We start from the raw sequence: 18,920 nt of genomic DNA, 5'->3' as shown, positions 1-18,920 counted from the left end.
CATGACACTTAGCCTAAACCACACAAAGGTAATGTTGTGCTGCAAAGCCCAGCCCATTATTCAGTCCCACCTTTGGGTTATTGGGTATTTTGGACAATGGCACAAACAGCAATGATGTCAAGTGTATCTACCACTTAATTTGTTATAAAAGCTGACTGCAGCGCGCAGCTATGAGTAATGCTGTTGCTTCCCATCCATGAATGTTCAAGGTTGCCCTTATCCATTACTCCACTGTGAGAATGCACAGTCAAAGGTTCAAGAACATTCTGCAACTGTCTTTACTCCACTTAGGTGTTTATGCCCATGCAGAGTTTACAAATTTCCCCTTGTGATTTTGCCATCTATTAATGGCGTTCCAGCCCCAGGGATTGGAGGTACATGGGCTGCAGCAGTTGGTACCTTGCCTTGTTTCCATTATGCCCCCTTTTAACACCAGAGCTGTAACCTAGGAGGTTTAGTTATTTTTTTAATCAACATTGTTTAAGATACACCTGAACCGGTTCCATGTGTTAAAATCGCACAAAAAGGTTGCGGCAAAAAGGCTGTGGTTTTGCTGCTGCAAGCCATGTAAAGGATTCGGGGGACACCCCCACAACCCCCGCTCTCCTTAAATGGTATAATGGGGTACACCTTTACTGGGTCAAACCACAGCATTTTTGCTGCAATTTTATTGTAAAGGCGACATTTTTGCCGCGATTTTATTACTGCATACCCCTGAACCATTTGCATGTCATATGTAAAATATAACATTTAACAGGACTGCATGTAGAAATGTAGTTATGCTGCCAGAAGCATTCATATTACAGACCAATCTAGGAACTCCTCATGGGTTTACAGCAGGCACCTCGGGAGCAACCAGATATTAGTATTAATACCAAAATTGCTTGTTCCAGTACTCTCTTGTTTGTATCCAGTTGGTAGACCGCTTATGTTCTGCTCACTTCCTCTAAAGGATTGTTTTCTGATCTAATAGAAAGTAGGCAGTTGACCTTGGCAAGTACCTCTAATGCACTCAACTGACTGTAGAACACATTGCCATCTCCAAACTCTAAGCAGCAGAGGCATCAAAATACTATTTCAACTACTAGAGCAACCACCAAGACAGCACGCTTCATTTGGGATTAGAAATCCTGTCAGCCTCAAAAATTTTATGTTGTTATGGAGCAAAAATATGACAAGATGGTGGTGGGGGTTGTCGACTGGTCAAGACAGATAAAGTTTGTTGAAGGGGCGGAATCTGATGAAGCTGCAGAGTCTGGCAGACGTGGAGCAAAGTTTGTGAAGCGGTGGGGGTGCATGCACTTAGTTCGGCCTAGGGCAGTAGAAATCCTAAATATGCCACTGCACGTATGGACCTTGTGTTCCTTCACATTCATTTACCCATAGTCAGGCAAATGTTGCTTGACACAGCGGGTAGTTTCCAATTATTAGGTTTTGACTTGACAATAATCAAAAACCTCAACCATGGTTTTGACACAACCCAAAGGGATCGGGTGAGCAGTCCCATGATACAACCAAGTGTAAGGAAGGCATGGTATCAAAGCACGACAGACACGAGTGATAACAGTTGAAGGGTATTTATTAAACTGTAAAAATGGGTGAGATAAACACCTAATCTAAACCTAAATCTGAGATGGGAGCAAGCTACGACCATCAAATAATAATAATAATAATAATAATAATAATAATAATAATAATAATAATAATACAGTCCTAGTGGAGTCTAGTCAAATAAAAAAGGGCCTATAGTAAGAAAAACCTATAGCCAATCCTTACCGCCATGCTACAAAATAGTGTGGGAAATGTTCACAAAGAAAGAAAGAAGTGTTCTCAAAATGATAAATCAGGATGTTATGGCCGGGGTCTCCGTCCCCCATGTGAAGCATGGGACAAAGCAGGACTCTTGAGCACAGCACACTTCTGGGCTTCTCCGACCCGAGTTTACAGTTCCTTGGGCCTGCTGTGCCCAAGTCTCTTTTATGCGTGGCACTGGACCACTCTAACCCTAATACCTCGGTTGCTCACAAAAGACCTTTGTCTATTATCTTCTTTTCTTTACCCAAATGTTGCCACTGCAACCTTGAGCTTAACACAGTCCGGTCCAATATCAGTTTCTTCTGACTCACCGGCTGTGCTGAAATCCTTGGCTTTTCTTCTGCTGGAGTCAAGGACGGTACCACAGCGGCAAGTTCTTTTCCCCACCCTATCAGTGCAGGAGGGCCCAGTGTACCGTTGACATCTGTCACACCAATCGTCAGCTGCAATTCCCGGTCTTATTGTTCTTTTATTGAAGGCTTTGCAGCTCTGGGTCGAAATTGGCAAGGGCAACTCCCTCCTTGTCGTCCTTTGGGTTTCCACCACCTTTCTCCTCTGTTTTAACTTCCATCCCGGATTAGCTACTTCCTCGTGCTTTTGGCCTTGCTCAAAGTGTGCTCTCATGCTCTGCTTTTTATCCCTGCGGGGAAGGTAAAGGGCCGCCAGGTGTGTGTAGTTATCTGCAATTGCCTGACTCTGACATGTCAGGTGAACGCTCTGGTGTTAATCTGTTGTCTTTCGCGTGTGAGAAAGTGTTTGTGTAGAGGCGGGAGGGGGTGCAGAGTTTTTAAATAACCTACGGGGTAGGATGGGGAAAAGGTGTAATAAGGAAGAGGGTACTGTGTCTCACTTGTCGGCGTCCCACTTCCACTCCCCGAATATCCACCATCCAGGTGATCCTCCCACACTGGTCCACCCCCAGGAACTGGATCCCATAGCGATGGCTGTGTCCTGGCCACCTGGATGACAGATCCCAACAGCGGAGTAACTTTGCTGAAAATGTTGGGGGGGGACATGACATCTGAAGAAAAGGTGCACCAGTCAAATGAATGGGCCATGAAAGTTGGGGAGGACAAACGCCCCTGCCCCCCCCTAAAATTATGCCCATGGATCCCAGAGGACTAGCAAGTGAGACACCTTCAGGTTTCTCACACAAGGCACAAGACTTACAGATGGTGCAAGAGGGAACAAATGTCAGGAAGAACTCTACATCATCCCTGGTTCCGCCAGAGGCAGCAAGAAACAAGATCAACAAGGCCTTCGCAAAGAAAGAGAATCTCTCTTAAACAGTTAACTGTCAAAGGGTCAGTGGTGTAAAAAAAACAGTGTTAATAAACCAAACTAAGTCTGTGAGTGTAATGGAGAGTAACTCTTGGGATTGGCTATCGGGAGCACTGGGCGGCTCGACATCACAATACCTGACCAAGAGCACAGCTCTATATACAGATGGTAATGGGGTCATGGAACTCAAGAGTGTAACAACACCTGACTGACAAAAGCGATGTTAAGCTTGGGGAATTTGATCTACTATGCCTCCAAGAAACCTGGCTGCAATAGAGACCGTCTTTAGATGGTTACACCGTTTTACTAAACCCATCAAAAAAAGGTTTAAGGGAAGGCTGGACTATCTGGACTAGTGATGGGCATCAAAAATGGTGCTAGATTGGAGGTGATTAAAGCTGAGAATTTTGGGTTACACATCCAATGAGTTGTGGTAGGCCTCCTTGTACAATTCAAAGGAATGGAACCAGAAGTCTCAGCTATCGATCATTAATGTCTACTGGAACCCTCTATCGTTCCAAGCGGAAGAATCTTCGGGGAAAGTAGCCGAACTCATTGATGAGTCTTACCGTGAACACGGACCAGGATTCATCATTTTGTGTGGCGCCTTAAATATCAAATGCCTGAATGATAAAGGAGCTTTAATCTGCGATGAGGGGCCCGGTTTAAGTGCATGAAAAAAAGAGAGGTTTGGCATGGATATAACCTGCATATTTTGAATGAACATTTTAAGAGAGATATACCAGGCCAGGCAACGTAAATACAAAAAGATCAAACAGCAACCATAGATTATGTTTTTATGTCCAGATCCATGTTGACCTTAGTTCAAGATTTTGGGGTAGTGAGTACGGTTGCAAGAGATCATGACTTGCCAAAAATGTTGTGGGCATCAGAGGGACAGTGTGATGGATGCCTGTGTAGATGTTTATAAAAGGGTGGTAATAGCCATAGAATGAACAAAAACAAAATTATAATTGTTCACCAGGAAATATCTTGAACGGGCTAGTCAATGGTGATAAAAAGTAACTAGTTGACTACCCTCCATCATTGTGCAGTTTCGGGGGCATAAAAATGGGTCAGATGGGTGCCAGGAATAAGCATAGACACGTGTACGATAGCTAGTTAGGGGCGAAAAGAAGTGAAATGAGAAAATCACTTGAGGCTGCCAAATCATTGGAGGTGGCCAACAGAACAATAATAATTAAGAAGATCACAAGGAATTATAAATCATGGGTACGATGGTACAAGGGGGAAACGCTGAAGCAAAATGCTGAAAACAAATTAAAGGCACTAAGCAACAACAAAAAAACAAGTGAGATCGGGGGGGGGAGCTGCTGAAGAGCTTGGAAGTATTTCAACCAGTGACACAGATAAATAGCATATCTGAGGCCTCATGGGGTGTACACTTCAGCCGCCTCTATTTCAGTGTAAAATGGTGAAGTTGAAGTGGGAGGCGAGGCACTAGAAGTGTGGTTGATCCAGCACAGCACAGAAGAGGTTTTGTCAAAAATGAGGAAAATAAGTAGCTCACGAGCCCCGGGTCCAGATGGGATCATTAATGTAAAATAGGCACCAGTTGTGGGGAAGGTTCCTACATATCTTGCATGCAAAGACTGAGGAACTGAAATCGTTGCCCAATTCTTGGAAGAGAGTAGTGATAGTCCAGATATTTAAGAGGCCCAATCCCAAAAATGATCGCCCTATTGCCCTTATGGATGTGATTAGTAAGATCTACGCCGCTCTACTCTTAATGAGGCTAAATTAGTGTCCAAAAATTAACACTGCAATGATATTTATCAAACTGGCTTCGTGCAGGATGATGCTAAATGTTTTAAAGAGCAAGGCCTTGGAAGGCAAAGGCAAAATATATCTGGCCTTTGTGGATCTAGTACAGGCTTATGATCGTGTAGATAGGGTTAAGTTTTGGAGAAAATGATCTGCTTGGAACTGCCCCTTGTCATTATTGGAGCCTTTAAAAACATTGCATAGAGGTATAAGCCTGAGAGCAAGACTGAACATGGATGGGCTTTTATCAAAAGAGATACTTACCTCTAAAGGCCTGAAACAAGGCTGCCCACTGGCTCCCGCACGTTTTCATTTTTTTTTGTCAGATCTGGAAAACACATTAAGTCAGGCAAGGTGCTTCCCACCAAAATTGGGCGGCACTACGGTCAGCAATCTTTTATATTCTGATGACTTAGTATTGTTGAATCAAACCGAGGTTGGATTGCAACACCAATTAAACAAGTTGGAGGAATACATTAAGTCAACCAACCTCCTGATAAAGACTGAGAAAACCAAAATAGTCATTTTGAAAAACCCCAAGTGTAGACAACCAAATAGTTTTAAGTGGAAACTAGGGACAGCGAACAAAGAACAAGTAAAGTCATACAAATACCTGGGTGTGTGCGTAAATACAAGTAGTATAGAAATCCAGATAGAGGAACTCTTACGCAGTAGAACAATAATGATGGCTAACCAGGCAAGAACGATTGGAAGGAAATTTGGGTGATTTTCTTTGCAGCCAGTATTGGAGTTTAATAAATCTAAGGTGGTAACCACCTTGACATATGGAGCTGAATCGCTGCTTTTTTTTAAATAGGAAAATATGTGGCCAAATCTAGAGGAGCTATTTTGGAAAATGGTTTTAAGGGTTCGCAAGTCCACCCCGATACAGGTACTGCGTCAAGAGTTGGGTTTGACCTCTTTGCAGGCCTCTGTGCAATAGAAAAAGTTAGGAAGTTTAATTTAGAAGACACAGCAGCAATATTTGAGACCCTAAAAAAGGAGATGGAAGCGAACAGCAATAAGAGGTTGGGGCAATAATTCTTGACATGTAGAGAGTGGTTGGAAAGATTGAGTGTAACAGAGGCAGATTTGGAAAGAGAATATGAGAGCTCGATTGGATAACAACTTTAGATGATACCATCAAATACAAATTGTTCTACCGCTTACGACATGAGACAAGGGGGGCAGGTGTATGAGAATGTGTTTAAATCTGCTCCTGACACATCTTGAATCTCTTTCCCCATACATTCACAAAGACTGAATGACATCTCAGCCTGGATAAACTTCATCTCCACACTCTCTGGCCACACTCCGACTTATTTCATATCATGTACTCTGGCTTCTTTTCAAGATCCCTGTGCTCATTTCTAATCAGAGGCTTACATTGTTTGCTCGTGTTCAGTTTGGTTTTCTTCAACTTGCCTTTAAAGGCCTTCATTGCCTAGCCTCGCCTTGCTGGTCTTCGCTGGCAAAATGCTGAAAACAAGTTAAAGGCACTAAGCAGCAACAAAAAACAAGTGAGATCGGGGGGGCAGCTGCTGAAGAGCTTGGAAGTATTTCAACCAGTGACACAGATAAATAGCATATCTGAGGCCTCATGGGTTGTACACTTCAGCCGCCTCTATTTCAGTGGAAAAGGGTGAAGTTGAAGTGGGAGGCGAGGCACTAGAAGAGTGGTTGATCCAGCACAGCACAGAAGAGGTTTTGTCAAAAATGAGGAAAATAAGTAACTCACGAACCCTGGGTCCAGATGGGATCATTAATGTAAAACAGGCACCAGTTGTGGGGAAGGTTCCTACATATCTTGCATGCAAAGAATGAGGAACTGAGATCGTTGCCCAATTCTTGGAAGAGAGCAGTGATAGTCCAGATATTTAAGAGGCCCAATCCCAAAAATGATCGCCCTATTGCCCTTATGGATCTGATTAGTAAGATCTACGCCGCTCTATTCTTAATGAGGCTAAATTAGTGTCCAAAAATTAACACTGCAATGATATTTATCTTCCTAAATGCTCACTCTTCTTCGTCTGTAATGCTTACAGCTCTGTCCACCACCGACACACTGTGCTCGCTCATGACTTCATAAATTCGAAATCAATGCTGCCAAACTGTGGAATGCCCTCTCTTTATTTGGTTCTATTCTTTTCCCCTCTTCTTTCCATTTCTTTATGTGGGGCATAGTCTTCTTATTAGCTTTCCTAGTATCTCTACCTCTCTATTACAAGTGCCTGTTGTATCATACCACTTTTTGATACATTGATGTAAACTGCTTTGGTGAAATACAATATAAATACAATTAATTAAATATAAAAGTAATCCTATTGCAATCATTATCCATTGCTCCGAGTTACTTTGGAAGCAAAACTAGCTAGCTTCGCTGGCTAGTGCTAAATCAACACATAGAAGCCCAAACTGTGTATTCTAACTAGGTGGTGCCAAAGCGCCACTGATGCGTCAAAACGAGATAAACTCACTAGCATATGGGATGTAACATTAGTAACATTAATTAATCAGCTAAAATTAAGCAACTAATGGACATGTTCTGCCCCAAAAACAACACATGCTCCCTCTATCTTTTCTATAGTAATATTGTTTCCTCATATCAGTCAAAAGTAGCAATTCAAGTGAGATTGCAACCCATAATCACCCTTTTATTCTGATGCATAAGTACCTCGTCCAGACAGTACTGTTTGGTGGCACCTGAATATGCAAGATACACAAAGGAGTGGGGGCAGAGGGGAGGTAGTAGAGCACCAGACAAAAAAAAACTAAAAACCTTAACATACAATTTGCTAGTAATAGACGGCAGGAGGGCAGAGAGTTTTAAAGCCTGGCTTCCCAATGCGACCAAACTTAGCGATCTGTGACAATTAAATCGTTTCCCCCTTGAACTACCAAAACAGGAAGTCCTTGCAAAAGTTCATCGAGCGCAATAATACGAACACAAAAGTGTGCGTTTAAAATGTTTTTAAAAAAGGACCACAGTGGAAGAGCAGGGCTCGCTTCACAGCTATAAAGCTGCAGCCTCTTAAAGGCACATAGATCAGAGCAAGAGAGTGATTGACGTATATCACACGCGCTCCGATAGAGGTTCTCTCGACACGACCTGTCCCTACTAGTTATGGGTTTCTGTGACGCAGCACAGGATTCGAGCGAGGGCGGTCTGTTTGAGGACGTTGCGAGCACTTCTGAGATGCAGTTATTAATGATAAACACAGGGCCTGGCTGCGGTCCTCCAACACGTGAGCCCTTGCTCCCAGTAATGACGTCTTTCTGTGGAGAGGCTATTCTGCAGTCGAGCGAGCTTCCTGTTAGTGTGAAGTACTTTGAATACCAGGCCTGTTCTACTGTATCACGTTACATCAGGTCGAATCACTAGCTCGCTGCCTCTTTTCCAAAAAGCACTCGGATGAATACTGCCGCGAGCTGGATTTCGTTCCTCTGAGAAAGTCTCGTCGGCAAATGTATTGCAGATTATAGTTAAAATGCGGTCACTCACCCTGACGTTAACGCACTGAAGGGGGTGGCAGAGCAGATGATAGGTGCGCGCAGGGGTGGCTGAAGATGAGTCGGGGATCATGGGGGCCCATACCAAATTTGCATACCCATGGGAAAACCAGTCTGAGGCACTGTTGGGGGCTGTCCCGGCCCACCGGGCAGCCCCATACTCGTGTCGGGTAGCACCCGACACGACACGCTGGAGTGCGGCGATCACGCCGCACGATGAAGGGTGGGGGTTCATCCCACCCGCTCCGGGACACCGGAGCGGCACACATGGCCGGCTGGCAACCGGCTTACCGCGGCCCCGGCTCTGGGGGCACCCAGGCCGGGGTCGCTACCCTGGCCCGACTCACAGGGCCAGGGAGACACACAGGGACGGCGTTGCCCGGCAGGGGCACCGTCCGGACGGCGTTGCCCGGCAGGGGCACCGTCCTGAAGCTGGGCCCCTTCCTTGGGCCCAGCACACGTGGTGGGGCGCCGCCATGACGCCAACCCAAATAACACACACACACCACGGAGTCTTGCTGGTCTCGACTGACGAGCCGGAAGCAGCTCGTCCCTTTTATTAACGTGGTCACATGGGAAGCCATGTGACCACAACACACACTGGAGGATACCATGTCCTCCGGGCAGGGGTGACATGCAACACTCCTCCTTTTTCATATCGACAAAACAAAAACCCCAAAATCCCCATCTAGCCACAACTACTACTATTTGAGCCACTCTACTACTTTGCACACCCTTTATTAACCTGGGTGAGTGGCTCTCATATCACTAAACGGCACCAGTGAGGGCTACTGGCACCACATAAAGCACTCGGAGCCTACAGGTGCGCACCACACGACATTGCCCACTAACTGGACCATTTTAAGCAAGTCCATGTCTGCCGGCTCACAGTCTTCCGGGGGAATGTCACTCACGATGTCCATCTTCCGTATGGAGTCGCCGGAAGCCAGCTCGCACCCTCACCAGAGTTCATTTAGGACAGTCACAACACCGTCACACAACACCGGCAAAGCCGCACCTGGGTAGGCCCAGGGGCCACATCGGCCAAGTCCAAAGTCTTCGGAGGAGGCCCCCTCCGCACGCCTCCTTTCCTCTCCTTCATGCCTGCCGTTTATTTGCCGTTGGGGGAAAGCCGGTAGCCCCCCTTCGTTGTTGCAGCTGCAGCCGCCACCACTCCTCTTTTCCTTGCTCCTCGGAGTGGGCGCACCCACACACCCTCGCGGGCCGTCCCCCTTCAGATGGGAATGGGGACAGCGGAGGGGCCGCTGACTTCCCCACTGCGGCGGATGCCGCTCCATTGCCAGTAGGGGCAGGGTGGGCAACTCCTCTGCCCGCTCCTCAGAGCGAGCACTCCCTTATTTTTTTCCATCGCGGGCCCAGCTGATAATGGGCCCGCCTCTTTTTTTTTTTTTTCTTTTCCGGCGGCGATGTTTGCCGCGGCCTGCGGAGGGGGGGGGGGCAGGCAGCTCTCCGCCCGCTCCTCGGGGCGAGCACACTATTGTGCTTGCGAGCCCAGCTGGTGCTGGGCCCGCCTCCTTCGTTCCTTTTGCAGGCCCTGTTGGATTCGGGCCTGCAACACACATTCTTTTTTTTTTTTTTTTTTTTTCTTCTGCGGCGCAGTTGGCCGCCCCTTGTCCCCGCGGCTTACGGGTGGGGGAGGGGCAGGGCCTCTGCCTCTTGCGGCCGACGCCGCGACTTCTCCACATCGCGGGGCCCGTTGGAGTTGGGCCCGCACGCCTATGTTCGCTCCTCCTCATCGCGGGTGGGGGAGGGGCAGCGCCTCCTCACCGCGGGTGGGGGAGGGGCAGCGCCTCCTCACCGCGGCCGATGCCGCGGGCCCTCTCACGCAGGGGAAGGGAAAACCCAGCATCCCCGCTCCTGCCGGCGATGGTAGGGGCCCTCTTCCTCTCTTGCGGCCGCCGACGCCGCCCATGCGTATCTCCCCCCCTCCCCGCCGCGGCGGAGTCCACATCCAAGGCGGGGGAGGGGCGCAGCACGCACGCGCCGATGCCGCCACCTTCACCCATCACCTTCAGGGGACGGGCGGGCAGCCCGCCGTCCTCCATACCTTCCGGGGCCACCTCACATCCTTGCGGCCCAGCCGCGGACTCCCTCCATCTCGCCATCACTTCTACGCGGGCCCAGATGTAGATGGGCCCGCCACACCAAGATCTTTCGGGGCACGCAAAGGCCCGTTCCTCGTCGCCATTGTTGGGGGCTGTCCCGGCCCACCGGGCAGCCCCATACTCGTGTCGGGTAGCACCCGACACGACACGCTGGAGTGCGGCGATCACGCCGCACGATGAAGGGTGGGGGTTCATCCCACCCGCTCCGGGACACCGGAGCGGCACACATGGCCGGCTGGCAACCGGCTTACCGCGGCCCCGGCTCTGGGGGCACCCAGGCCGGGGTCGCTACCCTGGCCCGACTCACAGGGCCAGGGAGACACACAGGGACGGCGTTGCCCGGCAGGGGCACCGTCCGGACGGCGTTGCCCGGCAGGGGCACCGTCCTGAAGCTGGGCCCCTTCCTTGGGCCCAGCACACGTGGTGGGGCGCCGCCATGACGCCAACCCAAATAACACACACACACCACGGAGTCTTGCTGGTCTCGACTGACGAGCCGGAAGCAGCTCGTCCCTTTTATTAACGTGGTCACATGGGAAGCCATGTGACCACAACACACACTGGAGGATACCATGTCCTCCGGGCAGGGGTGACATGCAACAGGCACCAATGGGATGCAGAGATTATAATGGAGGGATAAAGGAATGGAAGGAGCGTGAGAAGCTGCAGATTATCACGTGACAGATGTATTGACCTCTGTAAAGAACCAAGAAAAGCAGCCAGCAGGAGAGATGAAACACGGCCACTAAAAAGCTGGTATACTCTTTTTTTGCAGTAAGGTGCTAATGTAGCAGAATAGGCAACATGTTGATAAGTGCTGGATACTGCAAGGCAATGGGGAGGTGGCGGCCGGAGGGCGCCAGCAAAGGCAGCCTCTAGTGCGTGCGCTGAAAAGGGCACATTTACAGGCCGATTCATGTAATTCCCCTCAAAAGTGTCGCACGCGGCTGGCGCACAGCGTGCCCGTGCGAATGTCTGCGCCAGCCACGTGCGATAAAACCAATTCCCGCGCACAGCGTATTCATGGATTCTCGCCTCCAAAAGCAGACGTGGCGCAGAGTGGCGCAGCGACCCTGCAGCAGCGCCAGTTACGCCCCCAAGAACGCCCTCGTGCAAGGAAAAGCCATCAAGATCGCAAAACCATCGCAAAGGGCTGCGCCAGCACTGTACCAGTTTACCGGACTGGCAAAAGCGGGGAACGCGTATTACGGGTGTCGGAAACACGCGTGCGCGAGAAGATTCACACGCGATCGGGCCAGGGGGAGCGTGTGCGTGTATTTCAGGGGTGCGCGAGAAGTTCTACACGCGAATGGCCTGGGTGCGTGTATTTCAGGGTGCGGGCCAGGGGGAGCGTGTGCGTGTATTTCAGGGGTGCGCGAGAAGTCCTACACGCGAATGGCCTGGGTGCGTGTATTCCAGGGGTGCGCGAGAAGTTCTACACGCGAATGGCCTGGGTGCGTGTATTTCAGGGTGCGTGGGAAGTTCCACACGCGATTGCCCTGGGCGCGTGTATTTCAGGGGTGCGCGGGAAGTTCCACACGCGATTGGCCTGGGCGCGTGTATTTCAGGGGTGCGCGGGAAGTTCCACACGCGATTGGGCTGCGTGCGTGTATTTCAGGGGTGCGCGGGAAGTTCTACACGCGAAGGGCCTGGGTGCGTGTATTTCAGGGGTGTGCGGGAAGTTCCACACGCGATTGCCCTGGGCGCGTGTAATTCAGGGGTGCGCGGGAAGTTCCACACGCGATTGGCCTGGGCGCGTGTATTTCAGGGGTGCACGGGAAGTTCCACAGCGTGCCCGTGCGAATGTCTGCGCCAGCCGCGTGCGATAAAACCAATTCCCGCGCACAGCGTATTCATGGATTCTCGCCTCCAAAAGCAGACGTGGCGCAGAGTGGCGCAGCGACCCTGCAGCAGCGCCAGTTACGCCCCCAAGAAAGCCCTCACGCAAGGAAAAGCCATCAAGATCGCAAAACCATCGCAAAGGGCTGCGCCAACACTGTACCAGTTTACCGGACTGGCAAAAGCGGGGAACGCGTATTACGGGTGTCGGGAACACGCGTGCGCGAGAAGATTCACACGCGATCGGGCCAGGGGGAGCGTGTGCGTGTATTTCAGGGGTGCGCGAGAAGTCCTACACGCGAATGGCCTGGGTGCGTGTATTTCAGGGGTGCGTGGGAAGTTCCACACGCGATTGCCCTGGGCGCGTGTATTTCAGGGGTGCGCGGGAAGTTCCACACGCGATTGGGCTGCGTGCGTGTATTTCAGGGGTGCGCGGGAAGTTTCACACGCGATTGCCCTGGGCGCGTGTATTTCAGGGGTGCGCGGGAAGTTCCACACGCGATTGGCCTGGGCGCGTGTATTTCAGGGGTGCACGGGAAGTTCCACACGTGATTGGGCTGCGTGCGTGTATTTCAGGGGTGCGCGGGAAGTTTCACACGCGATTGGGCTGCGTGCGTGTATTTCAGGGGTGCGCGGGAAGTTTCACACGCGATTGCCCTGGGCGCGTGTATTTCAGGGGTGCGCGGGAAGTTCCACACGCGATTGGGCTGGGCGCGTGTATTACAGGGGCTCGCGGGTGGTTTCACACGCGATCGGGCCTGGGGGAGCGTGTGCGTGTATTTCAGGGGTGCGCGAGAAGTTTCACACGCGATTGGCCTGGGCGCGTGTTTTTCAGGGGTGCGTGGGAAGTTCCACACGCGAATGGCCTGGGTGTGTGTATTTCAGGGGTGCGCGAGAAGTTCCACACGCGATTGGCCTGGGCGCGTGTATTACAGGGGCTCGCGGGTGGTTTCACACACGATCGGGCCTGGGGGAGCGTGTGCGTGTATTTCAGGGGTGCGCGAGAAGTTCCACACGCGATTGGCCTGGGCGCGTGTATTGCAGGGGTGCGCGAGAAGTTCCACACGCGAGTGGCCTGGGCGCGTGTATTTCAGGGGTTCGCGGGAAGTTCCACACGCGATTGTCCTGGGCGCGTGTATTACAGGGGCTCACGGGTGGTTTCACACGCGATCTGGCCTGGGGGAGCGTGTGCGTGTATACCAGGGGTGCGCGGAAAGTTTTACACGCGATTTCAGCAGGGTACGTGTATTTCAGGGGTGCCGGGGAGTCCTACATGTGATTTGCCAGTGTGGGTCCTCCCAGGTGTTCCCTGTACACCCTCCACGGCCCCTGCAGGCAGCCCACACCACAGGGGACTACCCTGCATCCCTGGTCATGTCCCGCAGGCAGCCCACCCAACATGGGCATGCCCCCCAGCAAAGGCACATGTCTCCTTGCACTAATGATCACCAACTCATGTCCCCTTGCACCCCCAACCCCAGAATTGTGGGGCACCTGCCAGCAGGCCCCCACCCATGTCCAACTCATGTTCCCCACCACCCCCAACCCCCAGCACTGTGGGGCACCTGCCAGCAGGCCCCCATCCATGTCCAACTCATGTTCCCCACCACCCCCACCCCCCAGCACTGTGCGGCACCTGTCAGCAGGCCCCCACCCATGTCCAACTCATGTTCCCCACCACCCCCACCCCCCAGCACTGTGGGGCACCTGCCAGCAGGCCCCCACCCATGTCCAACTGAAGTTCCCCACCACCCCCACCCCACAGCACTGTGGGGCACCTGCCAGCAGGCCCCCACCCATGTCCAACTCATGTTCCCCATCCAACATGTTATCACAATCTAGATCCCTGATCCCTATGGTCAGCCTCCAAATGCAAAATACCCACCCGAGTATTGTATCCACCCACTCAGAAATGGCAATTACATGACAGAACACCAATTGCAAGTCTCAAAACAAACACATGTCCCTCACATACACCCAATGGGTGACAGTGAATCTCAAATCCCATATCATGATATGCATGAAACCAATGAGATGATACTACACATTGAAGTTCGATAAAAAAATATGTATTAAAGGAAACATAAATAGATTCAAAAATAAAGAAACAGAAATGGGAATGTACAAAAATGAAAAGAAGCATGTCCGTGAAAGAAAGCAAAACCAAAAATCATAATCCAAAGTAATGGTGTCCAAAGTCACTGTCCACAAAAGAAAATCCAATGGGAAATAATAATTGAAAGCCATTGCTCCATGGGTAAATTGTGAAAGAAAAATAAAATCCAAAAGTGAGCTATGTACAGACGAACAAACCAGGGTCCATTATCCCAACAAAATAAATGAAACCTATCTAACTACATTAACTAATAAAATAAACTATATACAAAAATGTGGCCAATGTCCAAAAGGTCCAAAATAAATCCAAAAAAAAAGGAAACCTAACACTACCTACATAACTATGCACAAGGGCAGCAGGCTAGTTTCACGGCTCACTTGTGGATGTCCCGGGCCAGGGCATCATCGAACTCCTGCTCAATGTCCCGGAGGCGGTCCTCCTCCATGGCCCTGAGGGTCTGCAGGGCCGTCGACGAGTCAACCTCCAAACCCCTGCGGATTGCCTCGAGGCACTCGGCCCGCCTCAGGGCCCTCCGCATGGAGTTCTCCGCCCTGACCATTGTGAGCCGTGCCTCTTCCGCCCGCTGCCGCTCCGCATCTATGGCGTGGCCCAACCGTTGCCACACGGAAGACACTCTCTGTCCTGGGTCCTCCTGCCCTCCGGCCGATGCCTGCCCCTCCGATGTTGAAGGCCCCGAGCCTTCATGGCTCCCACCATGTTGCTGCTGCTGCTGTGCCTCTGCCCGTGCACTGCCTCCTGCTGCCTGCACATCCACCGCCGGCTGGTGTGCAGTCGTAGATGTGGCCACCCCTGCTGGACGTCCGACTCCCGACTGTGGCAGGGATGCCTCCTCCACCAGCCTGGCCGCACTGTCAGAGGCAGCTCCACAGGGCACCCAGGTGACTGATGGGTGGGAAGATGGCACAGAGGACGACTGGCGCGTAGGGGGTCCAGTTGAGGAGGGGGTCGTAGCAAGCCCCATCAGACGGAGGAATCCGGACTGGGTGACCTGTCCCAGCAGGCTGACGTGGTCAACGAGCCATTCGAGATGACGTGCAGTCTCCTCATGAAAAGACTGCAGGTCACCTCGCATGGCCCGTTGACGCAACGCCACACCAGTCAGGACAGGCTCAACCCGGACCCGGATAGCCACGTCCGCAGGCAGAGGAAGGCCAGTTGACGTGAGCTCATCCCCTGCCTGAAAACGGGTCTGGACGTAGGCATACCTGCTGGTGCAAGATGATGCAGGGACAGGATCAGGGACAGGATTGCACACAGGCACCTCCGCAGCGGCCTGTGCTGCCTCCTGTCCCTGGTCCTGCACTGCACCACTAGCACCAGTGGGATCCCCACCTCCAGACCCCATCTCTGGTGCTTGCACGGCCTCCTCCTCCACCAAACCCCCCCACCAACCTGGATGACTCCGTGGCATCTTCCCCTGTTGGGCCCTGTGGGGTCCCAGCTGCCCCTTCTGCTGCCGAGGAGTCCAACTCCAACCTCCGCCTCTTGGACCTCCCCCCGGCAGCTGCCTCCTGGGACGCGGCACCGGACTCCTCACTCCCCGACGAGATGGCAACATGGGAAGCGAGCCGGGCCTTGCGTCTCCGGCTGGTGGTGGGATCCCCGGTGCTGTGCTCCACAGCACCTTCTCCGCCCTCTTCATCCTTTGACGCTGCAGACAGGGAGAAACAAAACACAGGCATCAGGGCACTGTACAATGGACACATACACACATGACAGTTGTACATGAGTGGCATTGGCAAACCTCAGACATGTCATCAGAATCCCCAACACACATGTCATTTCAACTCGAACACATGAGCCATACCACAGCCATATCGCAACTGCCAGCACCATCCATACACATACAACAGCATGAGCAGGCAAAGGTGAGCCAGACATCACATGCAACACAGGAAGTGCACCACACATGTACACACACCACCACACTTGCATGCATGTGTACACCCCTGCCAAGTGTCGCAGTGTTCAGACGGGCATCCATGTCACATCTGCCAATCAGGCTTCCACATACCGCTGTCACATGCATCCATGTTGCATCACTGTTGCACCCTTGTCAAATACACACACATGCACATGTACACAGTGCTGATACATGCAGCCGAAAACAACATACATGCGTGGCATCACGGACATGTCTACTTACATACACATTCATCCAAACATGTGTGCCCACACAACTGCATTTGGCATGCAAGCCTACACGCACAAGCACCATCCATGTCTCACACATTCCAGCCCTCGCATGGGTTAGCCCCACGGCCCTGTACACCCCCACCCATACTCGACCCCATACAAACAGATGTGCAACCTGCACACTACTGAAAAATCACCACACGCACTGCTCACAATCAGGATGCATGTACACTTACCGCTCGACTCCAGACGGGTCTGCCTCTCAAGGACCTGGAGCGCTGGGGATATGCGTTCCAGGACCCTCATCTGTTCTTCCGACAAGTGGCCCCGGCGCCCCTTGGCATCCACTGCCTTTAAGAGGCTCCGGGCCTTGTTCAGGGTCCTGGACCTGAAGTCCTCCCAGCGCTTCTTGACATGTTGTAAGTCGCGGACTGCCACCCCCTCCACGCTGATGGCAGTCACGATGTCAGTCCAGATCCGAGTCCGTTCTTCCTGGTCGGCGCGGGAACTTCAGAAGAGGGCATCATACTGCCCCAGGACTTGCTCCACCAGGACACCAACTTCGGTGGCACTGAAGCTGGTGCCCCTCTGCCTCTCTGGCCGGGGGTTGTCAGTGGTCTCAGATGGTGTTTGCCCCGACATGACAACCCCAGAGGCAGGAGTGGGTGGGCAACTGGGTCCTGGGGCTGTGCTGTGGAGCGATGGAATCCCAGTCGGGAGTCTTTGGTTCCAGCAGGGGTGGTCACAGCAACAGCACCCCTGGCTGATGTGCAGGCAGCAAATGGCAGGGCACGTGGGCAGCAGGCAGTCAGGCAGCAGCAGATGGCAGGTGGGAGCGTGCTCGGGGCTCTGGGGGGTAGTAGTTCGGCCTTCTGGGCAGGAGCGTGGTCTTCCGTGTGCTTACGCGTGGCCAGCTTGATACGGAGTGATTTGGCACGTGAAAATTCTGCACGTCAGCGTGTGAATCGTGGAAAGGCCCTTAGCGCATAATCGCGTCAGCACGCATACGCGATTCCATTGGACCAAAGGCCCTTAGCGCGTATGCGTGTCTGTGACATATCGCGCACGGGCGTTGCTTTTTGTGGGGTGCGGTGCGTGTGTCTTGCAGGCGTTGGGGTTCACACGCTATTACTTCACAGCGGGTGGGTGTTGGCTACGCGTTCTTCTACACGCAAGGCAGATGGTGAGTGGTACCCTGCTCCCGCAGGCCCGATCGCGTGTGAAAACACCCGCGAGCCCCTGGAATACATGTACCCCGCTCCCCCAGGCCCGATCGCGTGTGAAAACACCCGCGAGCCCCTGAAATACACGCACACGCTCCCCCAGGCCCGATCGCGTGTGAAAACACCCGCGAGCCCCTGCAATACACGCGCCCAGACCAATCGCGTGTGGAACTTCTCGCGCACCCCTGAAATACAATGGGTGGGACTGCCTTCTCGCAACCAGCGCTTTCTTTTTTTCTACTCAAAAGTGACCCAGCATAAACAAAATATTGAAGACTACTAAAGTCAGCAGACAGCAAGTTTTGACCGCTGTTTTTCATTTCAACAATCTAAAGTATTGTGGGAGTTGTACTCTTAGGTTCCTTGCAGTGGTTTATAGAGGTATAGGCGAGAGCTACAGGGTTGGAAACATTTTTACCCCTCGAGCTTTTGTGACATCTCTGGCAACGCACCATTTTCAAAAGTTCGTTCTGTAGCAAGTCCTTGGTTGCGGGTCCTCTTCCAGTCACTTAACTGCCAGAGTGGATTAGCACATCCATGTGTTTCTGCATGCTCTTATCAATTATGTAATGTTAAGTGAAAAGAACACAAAGCATTGGCGGCAGTATGCATAACGCTGGTTCCAAAAGGTGAAGCAATAGATCTCACAACACATCCTTCATTTCGCAGGTGGCACCATACTCGAAGCATCTTTGACATTCAAACTAGCCACTTGACCAGGAAATTTAATTGGGGCAGCACACCCCCGACCCCTAAACTAATCTGGAACCAAAATGATTAATCCTTTTATGTAATCAACCAGCTACAATATGGGGACAACAGAAGTAACAAGCACCCTTCATGACTGCTTATCACACAGCATTGACACAGCTGAGCAGAACTCCTAAGAACCTACAACCAATATTCAGCAGGGATGATATGCTGGGGCCTTTTTTTATTTTTTATTGTGGTTTAGTCAAAATATTTCAACTTTTCACAAAATCAAAAAAGACTATATCTATAAGAAACTCCAAAAATTAAAATAACATGGCAGTAGCAATCATAAAAACGTCAAAAGAAAATGAGAAG

General features: G+C 51.4%; 1 protein-coding gene across 4 annotated transcripts in view; it reads right to left on the bottom strand.

Annotated features, from left to right (window-relative positions):
- The window catches only part of MAML3 (mastermind like transcriptional coactivator 3), a 1,010,390-nt gene that overhangs the window by 971,423 nt on the left and 20,047 nt on the right, over positions 1-18,920 (bottom strand). The window lies entirely within an intron of this gene.

This window comes from Ambystoma mexicanum, chromosome 6q (genome assembly GCF_040938575.1).
Source record: "Ambystoma mexicanum isolate Mex_15411 chromosome 6q, UKY_AmexF1_1, whole genome shotgun sequence".
In the NCBI taxonomy this organism is placed as follows: Eukaryota; Metazoa; Chordata; class Amphibia; order Caudata; family Ambystomatidae; genus Ambystoma; species Ambystoma mexicanum.
This window is presented reverse-complemented; position numbering and strand designations above follow the sequence as displayed.